Genomic DNA, 12,678 nt, shown 5'->3' with positions numbered 1-12,678 from the left:
GGTCGTTGTGGATCGACTAACCAAGACCGCAAGATTCATTCCGATGAACAAAACATGGTCAATGGAGAAGTTGGCAAGAACCTATGTTAAGCATGTGGTTAAACACCACGGGGTGGCGAGAGATATCGTTTCAGATAGAGACTCACGATTTCTATCACGTTTTTGGGGAGCATTACAAATGGCAATGGGCACTCAACTCAAATTAAGTACGGCTTTTCACCCTGCCACTGATGGCCAAACGGAGCGAACAATACAAACGTTGGAGGATATGCTCAGAGGTTGCGTGCTCGATTTCCAAGGTTCATGGGATGAACAGTTGGATTTGATAGAATTCTCCTATAACAACAGCTACCATGCGAGTATAAAAATGGCACCTTATGAGGCATTATATGGGCGAAAATGTCGAAGTCCTCTGTGCTGGGGCGACAAAACCGATGTCGTTACACTTGGACCTCAGTACCTCCAAGAGACCATTGAGGCAATCAAAATAATTCAAGGGAGGATGAAAGTCGCGCAGGATCGACAAAAGTCGTACGCCGACTTGAAGCGACAGTTCACCAAATATCAAGCTGGAGAGAAGGTGTTACTGAAAGTTTCACCCACTAAAGGAGTTAGAAGGTTTGGGAGGAAAGGAAAATTAAGTCCTCGTTATATAGGGCCTTACGAAATTCTGGAGAGGATCGGGAACTTAGCCTATCGACTGGCCCTACCGATCGAGCTTGATAAAGTGCATAACATATTCCACGTCTCTCAACTCAAGCGGTATGTACCTGACGCATCCCATGTATTAGAACCGGAGGAACTGGAAATGGATGATTCGTTGACATACGAGGAGAGACCAATTCGAATTCTGGACTCGAAAACGCGAGATACAAGGAGGAAATCAGTCAAAATGATTAAAGTACAATGGTTGAACCACAGTCCCGAGGAAGCTACATGGGAGTTGGAGAGCGATATGATGGTACGTTATCCGGAATTATTTAACTCAGGTGCGTGGAATCGATCTAACTTTTATGTGCCTAAACAAATTATGTGGTTAGACTAGGCATGCTAGAAATTCGTTTTGGGTAGAAGAAGGTACGTAGGAATCTACTTTGAATCCATGGGTAACGGAAAGAAAGTTTTGAGGACGAAACTATTTTAAGGGGGGAAGACGGTAACCCCTCGGTCTTTCCGAAAAAGTTAAGGTTCGAGAATATTTCTTTTAGGCTTTAACAATTTATGAGAAGGCCTCTCGGTATTCGAAAGAATTTTTTTTTTTAGACTAGTTATTAATATGCTGCGATCTACATACCGGTCACGAACCGTAAAAGGTTAAAGGATGCTTATACAATTCGAATTTTCCTAGAGATTTGATTATTAAGTATGATACGATTAAGCCTGAACTTCTAGTTAGTTCAAATGAAAATTTAAATGGACTGTAAGGGGTAAAATTGTTACGGACCTTATACCTATATTTCGCGAGATATCGAAAAATTCCAAATTTTAGTGGTTATCGACGGGATTATTTTTAGGATAATTTTGGTGTTAGAATTTTCCCGAATTAAGCTATAATCCTCCGAACTTTCATCTGATTTAACCCCAAACTGGCAAAGTAAATTTTGATCTTCAAGAGACACCATAGGGAGTTGACATGTGGCACTTCTAATTACCACATGGTGAATGCAATTAATGCATGTCATAAGAGGTATGGGAATGTTGCACTTGTTCCTTAATCTTCAAGCCAAACTAACCATCATCTCTCTCTTTCCTACCCCATAATTTCGAAAATAGCATAAGGAAAATAAGAAGAGAGAAAAGAGCTTAGTCTTCCACTTGTGATCAAGAACTCCTAAGCACCTCTTCAACTCAAGTGCTCTGGTGTAGGTAAGACTTTGGAATTTGTTCGGTTAAATCCTTCCTAGAACTTAAGTGTAAACTAAAGGTGCATGAAAATGTTGTTATTATGGTGATTTTTTTTAGGATCTTTGGTGAAGGACTCAAAGGAGGAAATCATCAACTCTTACGGTTTTTAAGATCTTCTAAAGAGGTAAGGAATCCCTTAAGTAGGCTTAGTCACTTGAAGGTGATCAAATGCTAGTAAATTATGTGACTAGGAATTTTAAATGAAAATTATGTGTTAAGTTTATAGATCTACAAGTTGGCTCAAAAGTCTATACGTTGATTTTTGGTAAATTTTAATATGCATGTTCATAGTTATTTTATGCATGTATATGTTGTGTTAGGTCCATATATGCTTATATTTGTGAAAATGGTGGAAGATCGGGTCGTTACAACCCCGTTCTTGCGGCCCAAAGTGGGCAGAATCGGATGGACGCGTCAGTGGACGCGCGTCCACCGCGCGCCCATTGCGGAAGTATGGTTCGGAGCCTCGGCCGAGAGACCAGACGCGGGCACGGACGCGCGTCCGTGGGCGTCCAGTTTCGGCGATAAATGCCGAACCAGCGGACGCCTGCGTCCGCCGTGCGTCCGCTGGTGCGGCCAGCCGCGAGTCCGCGCGACGCGGACTCGTTTTCGACTCGTTTTGACCGAACTTTTCCCCGATGTTTTTAATCCTGAGTGTTATGATGTTTGGAAGGCCTACGGGCAACCGAGTAAATTTTTGAAAACTCAAATATCATTTTTGTATATTATATTTATTAACTTGGAGAAAACAAAATTGCGTTTTAAGAAATAATGTGACTCTCGTTACTTGGATTTTCACGATGGAAAATCAGTAACCATTATGTGAATTTTGGTGACGCAATCGAGCAAGTATGATAGTTTCGAGTCATCTTGTGAATATACTAATTAACGCAAGGTTTTGTATGATTAATTCATATTGTAGAGCGAAGTCTATTCGCTGAGTGAGAGAGTTATGGAAAGGTTTTGTATGATTAATTCATACTGCAGAGCGAAGTCTATTCGCTGAGTGAGAGAGTTATGGAAAGGTTTTGTATGATGATAAGCACCAAGGATGGCACTTATAAGGGGCCTTTATTAGATTAAAATCGTATCGTTTTGGCATCCATTTACAACAATTGCATGCATTTCAGCTCAAATGCGATTAGTTTCCTCTAACAACATTTCTAGAAAGAGTTTTGAAGCATTTCACAGGTTGGAAAGGGATTTGAAGCTAAAATGGAGCAAAAAGATGAACAAGCCAGCATGCAGTAGCGCCCCACGCCCCCTCACACGCGTGTGGCTTGGCGTGGAATCATTCCAGAGAGCTCCCACGCCACTCACACGCGTGTGAGCACTCGTGGTCGGGCCAAGGGTTATTTTGGGAAAATTGTCCCTTTTCTTTGTCACCTATATAAATCTCTTTTGTCCAAAACCTAAAGGAGGAGGAGCTTAGATCAGAAAAAAATTGGTAGAATAGGATAGTTAGATCTAGAGGGTTTTCTCCCCTCTTGGGGGAAAATTCCTTTCATTCTTAGATAGAGTAGATTAAGGGCGAGAAGGAAGATTGGGATTCAAGATCAAGGTTGTAAGGCCCCCTTTCCCTTTCTTGTTTCTTATTATGCTAGAGTAGATTAGAAAGGGGATTGGTGGCCCCATGGTAGATCTATGTGGATGTTTAATATTATTGCTATAATTTGTGAATTGCTTGCTTGTTGGATGTTGAGCTTGTGTGGATGATGTTCTTTAAGCTTTGTGCCTTTTGTGGCCACATTAGGTAACAAACCCAAAGGAAGTGAGTGTGTGCGCGATAGCAGCCACCCACGAGTCTCACTCACCCACATCTCCGCTCTTAGTTCGAAAGAACAAGACCCGAGAGGAGTGGTAGACAAAGTGTTTGATAAAATGCCCCAACCGAATGAAGATGTGGGAGTCCAAAGTGTGACGCCACTTGGTAGTGTGCCATGAACTCCCTAGTCTATTCCATAAGTTGCGTTCACAAAACCATCCAAAGATAAACCACATAGAAAAGCCTAAAGCCCCGATCTCCACTTTACTTTTCCTTACTATACACAACCTTTTGTTAACCTTCCCCTTCTCACAAATGAACCAATCCCTAGCCATTCCGGTAACTCTTTTCCTTCAACCTCTTAGATGCCATCACACCCATTCGATTCCCATTCGCCATCCTTGAGAGACACGACACTCGGGGAGTTTTGACTCTTCGTTTTACCACTTTCACCCTTCACATACACCTCACCCCATACAAACACAACCTGTTAAATTGGCGCCGTTGCCGGGGATGGCAAACGGTTTCGAATAGTGTTGACATCTTAGAAATAGAATTTTAAGAGTTCTTGAATTGCTTTTTTTTTTTGTTTATTTTGTTTTCTTATTTATATTATTTTGCTTGAAGAAGTGAGCTTCTATTATATTGAATATCTTGTGCTCACTTGCAACTACTTTTAGTTGCAAAATTATTTGTTGTTGGCTAAGCTATTGTGCAGAAAATTTTTCTCTATCAAATCGATTGAAGCTTGCCAAAGAGAGCTAAAATGAATCCCCATGATTACCCACATCATGGAGGACAATCCTATACAAATCCTCAACCCCAACCATATCCCTATTACCCCCATTCCACCTATACTTACCTTCCACTCACATACCATTACCCACCTCCATACCCTTACCCATTTCCACACCACCAATTACCACCTCCATATTCATATCCATTTCATACACCGAATCACCAACCATACCCATTTGAAACACCATCTCCACCTTTCCAAGAAAATTACCCTTCACAACCACCCAATTTTCAAGAAATTGACTTACTAAGCACCAAAGAAATATCCCAAAACATAGAGAGTAAGCTCGTGCGAATAATGAAACAACTCGACCCAAGCTATACTCCCGAGTCAAATTCATTCCCCAATTCCCACCTAAACACCTACTACCCACCTCCATCACAAATTCATCAAGAAAACAATACTACCCATTTCTTTGAAACACCACCCTCTTTCCATTACAATACCCATACCAACCCGTGTAGTTCTATCCCACCGGCCACCAATGAGATTGAAAATTTAAGAGCAAAAATAGACGAATTTACAAGGATGACCAAGGAGGATACGGCTAAACTAAAAGCCGAAATCAAAAGCGAACTAAAGGAATATCTCGCTACCCTCCGAGAGGAAGGACTTCCACTAGAAAAAGTTGAAACGAAGATGCTATCTATGATGGAGGAGCTCATGAAAATGAATGAGTCCCGAGCTAACTCTACCATCATAGATGACATCCCCACTTTGGAAGCCCATCCAAGGATTGTACGGGAGGTTGAAGAAGCGCAAAATGCTAAGGAAGGGGAGAGTTTCGAAGGAGTAGAGGATTGTTACGCCCCGGTGCTTGAAGAAGTTCCAATCTTCGAATTGGAAAATCAAAAGGAGGTAGAGATGGAGAGTGAGGATGAAGACATCGAGACGGTGTGGGAGGATGAAGAGCCAAAATGTGGTAAAATTCCTAATCCTTCTTGCATTAATATTCTTGAAAATCCTATTGCTCTTTTTGAAAATACCCTTGATACTTGTGTGGATGACTCCCTTTGAACTAATATTTTCACTACATATGATTATGATTGCTTTAAATTTCGGGAGGATGATTCCATGGAAGATTTTGATATATTGATTAATGATTGTAAGGATTCGATCCTGTTTGTTAATGATTACGATTGCTTTAACTTTTCGGAAGACGAATCCTTTGTCATGGGTAAAAGAGAGTTGGTGAGTGAGGGGGATGATGCTTCGTTTTACTCATGTGAGAGTGAGAGTAATTTTTGGGAAGATGAGAGAAGAGAAGGAGAGGAAGGGATGGTAGGAAATAATGGATCTTTCACGTTCGATCTTATGGAAAAAGTTGAGTGGAGAGAGTTGACCACACTTGAGATTGAGGAAGGGAGTGAGGAGATATGGTTAGAAACAAATGAAAAAATCTTTAGGGGGAAAAGAGAGAAAAAAAGAAAGGAAGTAGACACCATCCTAGAAGAATTAAGGAGGGTGTTTGAGCTTAAAAATCTTTCATTTACGTATACTGTTCTTCCTTTATCTTTGTGGGAGTTCAAGGATGCTTCCCACCTTGGGACATTCCTTGAAGCGAAGGTTCATGGGACGCTTGGTAAGGTCCCTAAATCTGTGTGCCTCGAAGGATAGGCCACATTATGTCTGGCCAGGAGACATTAAACCATGGCGCACTTGGGAGGCAGTCCCAATGTTATCTTACTTTTTCTCGAAATTTTTCTTACTTTCTATAATATGTTTTACTTAGTTTTATTTCAAATAATTTTTCTATAACCTCTGTTGAACTAACAAGTACAGATTCAACAACCGAGAGTTATAAAATTGCCCGCAATCGATCGACGAACATCATCGCTAACCAAGGGAGAAAAGGAAACCGAGGTAGGCTTACACGCAACACACCTCCACGCCACCACCACGCGTGTGGCTAGGCGTGGAAAATTTCCAGAGAGCCTCCACGCCGCTCACACGCGTGTGAGCAGGCGCGGGAATTGACCAGAGAGCTCCCACGCCCACCACCACGCGTGGTATCGTGCGTGGACGGACACCAGATTTCTCGCGGATTTTCGCGTGAAGTGGTTTAAAACCCTTTCCTTGCTTCATTTCTTCCCCACCACGAGCAAAAACTCTCCCAAGCTGAAAATATACACTTTCTAAGCATTTCCTTCCAAGTCTCTCAACTTTTCTCAAAGATTCTAAGTCATTTCTAAGGTATGAACATACTCTTCCTTACTATTCATTTGTTTAATGAAGAACTTGTTCTCTTTTGAAGAATATATCCATGGGTTTTTCTTGTATGACATTTTTCTTGAGAAATATTGTTATGAGATGACTTGATAGACTTATATTAAGCCTACATTGCTTCTATAGACTAGAAATTTCATGTTTTAACATCTCTTTGTGACTAGATCTTGAAATTGCTTGATTTGGGTTTTCTCTTGTCATGATGAGATCCTTGTTGATATAGTAAGCATGATGGATAAAGTTTGCAACTTTCCTACTCTATAGGCACCACATTGCTATATTCTACTAGTTAGATGGTCCAATTTTAACTTTCATGAAACTTCCATTTTTCAACCTTGAGCTAGCCTAGAGGTAGAAGATGAAGTTGACCATGTGTTGACCTTTTGACTATGAAATGAGTGTGGAATGTTATGAGCTAATTCTTGCATGTAGAGGATAGAATTGTTGAAAGATATCAAAATGATGGTTGCATGCATTGAATTTTTATGATTTCTTTTTAAGATATGTGCAATATTGTTCATAATCAATATTTAAGTTTGGCAAGTGTTTTTCCTTGGGTTGCTTTGCTTACCTATTATATAGGAAAAGATGTCTTCGCCATATGAGCTTGCACGACAGATTGCTCAAAGGCTCCAGAGAGGGAAAGCTCCCGCAAATGAAAACAATGCCAGGGACACTAACCATCGTTACATAGAAGTACCCACCGAAACTCAAATTCTGCTGATGACTGCTACAATGCTGGGACGGTATAGGCAATTGTTAAACTACCCTATTGTGCAATGGAGGTATGTGGATTTGAGAGTGCTGGAGGATTATGAGTGCAAATATGGACTAGAGAGGTTGATTGCAGAGCCGTATTGGAACAACCTGCTAAGCTGGAGACAGGATACTTTTATCCCTCTAGTACATGAGTTCATCGCAAGCCTGAATGTTGATGGAATGGCTGGAGATCTCTACAGCCCCACCATCCAGTTTAGACTCTTCAACCAAGACTACAATATTTCGGCCAACCAATTGGGAGTTCTCCTTGGATTTTATAATGAGGAAGATCAATCAAAGCACTGGTACAGGAGACTGAGACATGACTTTGGAGACCGAGATATACCAAGAACATATTGGTCGAAAATTGCAAGACAAGGAGTCGACTGGGAGGGGTCGAGAGTGAGAATTTCTCAGGTTGTAAGGGAAGATTTAAAGGTTTTGTGGAATGTAATCACTCATTCTTGGGAAAGAAGGCCTGAGACTTACGACCGGGTCTCAAAAGCGGAACTATTTATGCTTTGGAGCATGGACACCGGAAACTCTGTGAACATGAGCGCAATTTGTAGAAACTTGCTCGTGGCACAACAGCAAGAGTCAACCAGGGCAATCTTCGTAGGCCCATTGGTTACAAGGCTATGCATCTCCTTGGGCAATCAAATGAAAATGAATTGGTTCGAACATCGACTTCCAGGAGCACATGTAGTTCCTTTATCACCCGAGGACATTGCAAAACTTCACCTGAGACAGCTAGCGCGAACAAGAATAGATGAGGAGATGGCGGATGATCACACAACCTCGCCCTTGACGTCCCCAGGATTCACTCCTTCTCCGACGTCGTTCAACTCTCAATCTCTTTCGGAAATGTACTCGCCGCTAGACTCTTCAATGTATTCACCACTGCCAGGAGAGCCAGGACCGTCCATGCCCCCACCACAACCTGAAGAGCGAGACCCCAACTCCTCTACCTTCAACATTCCAAGCTGGTTCACCCCAGTAACTAATTGGAGATCCCTCCAGAATTTCCAGTACCAATTGCACTTGGAGCAGATGCAAAAGTTGGATGAAATTTCAAGAGAGATCAAGGAAACTAGGAGAGCATAAAGGAAAGAAGAAACTGAAGAACATGAAAAGACAAATCTTAATGATGATGACTTGTGAACTGTTAACTCTGAACAATTGATTGTGGACAATCTTTTTATCTTTTGTTTATAACTTTACCTGCAATTCTGTTTATGTTTTATCGTGCACGTTTCGTCTAGCCAAAGACGTTAAACGTGGCGCTTATGGGAGGCAACCCACAAATAAAAGAAGAAAGGACCACTCCACTAACAACCATGAAGACCAATCTTGAAAGGGCAAACTCAGATTGCAAAACTTTTCTAAGGATACAAATTGTAAGTATTTCTTTTATCCTAATTTAATGCCCTGTTTTGGTTTCTTTATTTTCTAGAATCGCAAATTAAGAGCTGCATGAAATTGTTGTGATAGATGTAGTTTGTTTGTTAGAACTGTTTAGCCCAATTCACACTTTTAAGTGTGGAAAAGGGGCATGTGTAGAACCCTTAAACATATATCCTTTTTCCTCCGTTCCCTATGGAAACATCGAGGATGATGTTTATTTCTAAGTGTGGAAGGGGTGTATGCTTTTTGCTTCTTGAAACAGTTAAGTGATTAAGTGATAAGGTATAGGAACCTAGAGGGTGTGTTATTGTCAATACTATCTAGGAGGGCTCCTAACCTTGTGCCAAAAATTTAATGTCTTAAATATGCTTTGGAAAGTTACACTTTGCACCAATTTGCACAATTGACCCACAAAATTGAAAATTTTTATGAGTGCTTGCATGCCTTCACCTTTTATTTTGTTTGGACCTTAGTCAAGGATCACTCGAAGTGGGAGTGTAAATCCCTTGAGCTTTAGAAAGATAAGAATTGCGAAGCCCGGAAATTGAACTAATCTAGCAGGACATGGGGCAAAAGGAGAGCCTAAGTGAGCTTTGAGTGAAAACAATCCCTAATCCCTAGGAAAAGGCATGAGGGGTTGATATGGTGAAGCGTGAATAAAGGCTTTAAAAAGGGCCACTCCCAGAGATAAAATTTGAGGGAAGCCTTCTCGCTAGGAAGTGTTCAACCATAGTCTTCGAATGCTATATCTGGAGTCGGTTGTCCACTTTAAAATGTTCCTAGGAGAAGAGAAAATTGAGAGGAGGTGAGCCGCCTCGCTAGGATTCGGGCACCCATTGCACTGACCTTCGTAAAAGCATGGATCTCCATGTGAAGTCGGGTAGTCCGATGACGTTATCCTAGGAGGTGAGAAAATAGAGTGATCGCCCAAGCCATGGCGATGAGCGGTCCATGTCCCTGCCTCACTTATCTTAATGTAAAGGGGCTTTGGCGTTAGGTGAAAGTTGGCTAGGGGGTGAGCATCGTTCCCACTAGTCGGATCGGCTAGAGGCCCCTAGAAAATACAAGGTGAAACCATTTTGTCACTTGCATGCTTGAAAGTGTGAATCAAACTTTTTATGTTGTATCTCCTGAGACTTGACTTCCTTAGCATATTTCTTACATTTTGTTGGCACAAGTTTAGCAGTCTTGGTAGATAGTGTATGGGATTTCACCCGCTCAACTCCGAACACCCACACATCACTTGATTGGTTAACCGTGAAAGAAAGAACTATCCTTGGTGCTTACATGATTAGGGCTTAGAAAACTATGCTTGCTTGAGGACAAGCAAGGTTTAAGTGTGGAAAGTTTGATAAGCACCAAGGATGGCACTTATAAGGGGTTTTTATTAGATTAAAATCGTATCGTTTTGGCATCCATTTACAACAATTGCATGCATTTCAGCTCAAATGCGATTAGTTTCCTCTAACAACATTTCTAGAAAGAGTTTTGAAGCATTTCACAGGTCGGAAAGGGATTTGAAGCTAAAATGGAGCAAAAAGATGAACAAGCCAGCATGCAGTAGCACCCCACGCCCCCTCACACGCGTGTGGCTAGGCGTGGAATCATTCCAGAGAGCTCCCACACCACTCACACGCGTGTGAGCACTCGTGGTCGGGCCAAGGGTTATTTTGGGAAAATTGTCCCTTTTCTTTGTCACCTATATAAATCCCTTTTGTCCAAAACCTAAAGGAGGAGGAGCTTAGATCAGAAAAAAATTGGTAGAATAGGATAGTTAGATCTAGAGGGTTTTCTCCCCTCTTGGGGGAAAATTCCTTTCATTCATAGATAGAGTAGATTAAGGGCAAGAAGGAAGATTGGGATTCAAGATCAAGGTTGTAAGGCCCCCNGAATTTCCTTTCCCTTTCTTGTTTCTTATTATGCTAGAGTAGATTAGAAAGGGGATTGGTGGCCCCATGGTAGATCTATGTGGATGTTTAATATTATTGCTATAATTTGTGAATTGCTTGCTTGTTGGATGTTGAGCTTGTGTGGATGATGTTCTTTAAGCTTTGTGCCTTTTGTGGCCACATTAGGTAACAAACCCAAAGGAAGTGAGTGTGTGCGCGATAGCAGCCACCCACGAGTCTCACTCACCCACATCTCCGCTCTTAGTTCGAAAGAACAAGACCCGAGAGGAGTGGTAGACAAAGTGTTTGATAAAATGCCCCAACCGAATGAAGATGTGGGAGTCCAAAGTGTGACGCCACTTGGTAGTGTGCCATGAACTCCCTAGTCTATTCCATAAGTTGCGTTCACAAAACCATCCAAAGATAAACCACATAGAAAAGCCTAAAGCCCCGATCTCCACTTTACTTTTCCTTACTATACACAACCTTTTGTTAACCTTCCCCTTCTCACAAATGAACCAATCCCTAGCCATTCCGGTAACTCTTTTCCTTCAACCTCTTAGATGCCATCACACCCATTCGATTCCCATTCGCCATCCTTGAGAGACACGACACTCGGGGAGTTTTGACTCTTGCCATCCTTGAGAGACACGACACTCGGGGAGTTTTGACTCTTCGTTTTACCACTTTCACCCTTCACATACACCTCACCCCATACAAACACAACCTGTCAAATTGGCGCCGTTGTCGGGGATGGCAAACGGTTTCGAATAGTGTTGACATCTTAGAAGTAGAATTTTAAGAGTTCTTGAATTGCTTTCTTTTTGTTTATTTTGTTTTCTTATTTATATTATTTTGCTTGAAGAAGTGAGCTTCTATTATATTGAATATCTTGTGCTCACTTGCAACTACTTTTAGTTGCAAAATTATTTGTTGTTGGCTAAGCTATTGTGCAGAAAATTTTTCTCTATCAAATCGATTGAAGCTTGCCAAAGAGAGCTAAAATGAATCCCCATGATTACCCACATCATGGAGGACAATCCTATACAAATCCTCAACCCCAACCATATCCCTATTACCCCCATTCCACCTATACTTACCTTCCACTCACATACCATTACCCACCTCCATACCCTTACCCATTTCCACACCACCAATTACCACCTCCATATTCATATCCATTTCATACACCCAATCACCAACCATACCCATTTGAAACACCATCTCCACCTTTCCAAGAAAATTACCCTTCACAACCACCCAATTTTCAAGAAATTGACTCACTAAGCTCCGGTAGCAACCCCCTCGAGTTTGTGGTCCACTATCCATACCCGTGGGATCCGAGTCCCCCGGACTACCACGACGAGTGGATGATGTACATGAACACGTGTCGGTTTCTGGACCACATCATGTGGTTTGAGGGTGAGTGGCATGTTGTCTAGGGCACCTACACGCGCCCAGTGTACCACTCGTTAGACTAGGTAGCGTCTAGAGTGGGGAGTTCAGTCAGTGCTTTTGTGTACATATATCTTTTGTAGCGGTGCTAATTCTAGAATGACTGTCAAGGCCGGGTCTTACTAAACTCTTCTGATGGGTTGTACTTTTAAACCTTGGTTCTTTTGGTAGCTCGTTTAGCTACACTTAACCGATGCTATGAAATATGCATTTCAGTTTGATGGTTATGTTGATATTGTGCAGTATCCTTATCTTTAGCCTGTGCATCTAGAATGAATCCTATCTGAATGTGATTGGGTTTAGGCTAGGTGTGGCGGTAACTACTCCGGTTGTTCGGTATAGCCGAGTCGGGGTGTTACAAATAGAAATTTCTCTAGCAATCCGCATGACCTCCAGGACCAACAACTGGTGTTCCAAATCTCTTAGTCCGTCGAGCCAGGTTGCTGGATTCTCCCTCCTCAACTACGGCCTTGGCC

The sequence above is a fragment of the Ipomoea triloba genome, chromosome 6, assembly GCF_003576645.1.
Source record: "Ipomoea triloba cultivar NCNSP0323 chromosome 6, ASM357664v1".
Lineage (NCBI taxonomy): Eukaryota > Viridiplantae > Streptophyta > Magnoliopsida > Solanales > Convolvulaceae > Ipomoea > Ipomoea triloba.
Note: the sequence above shows the minus strand (reverse complement) of the source record.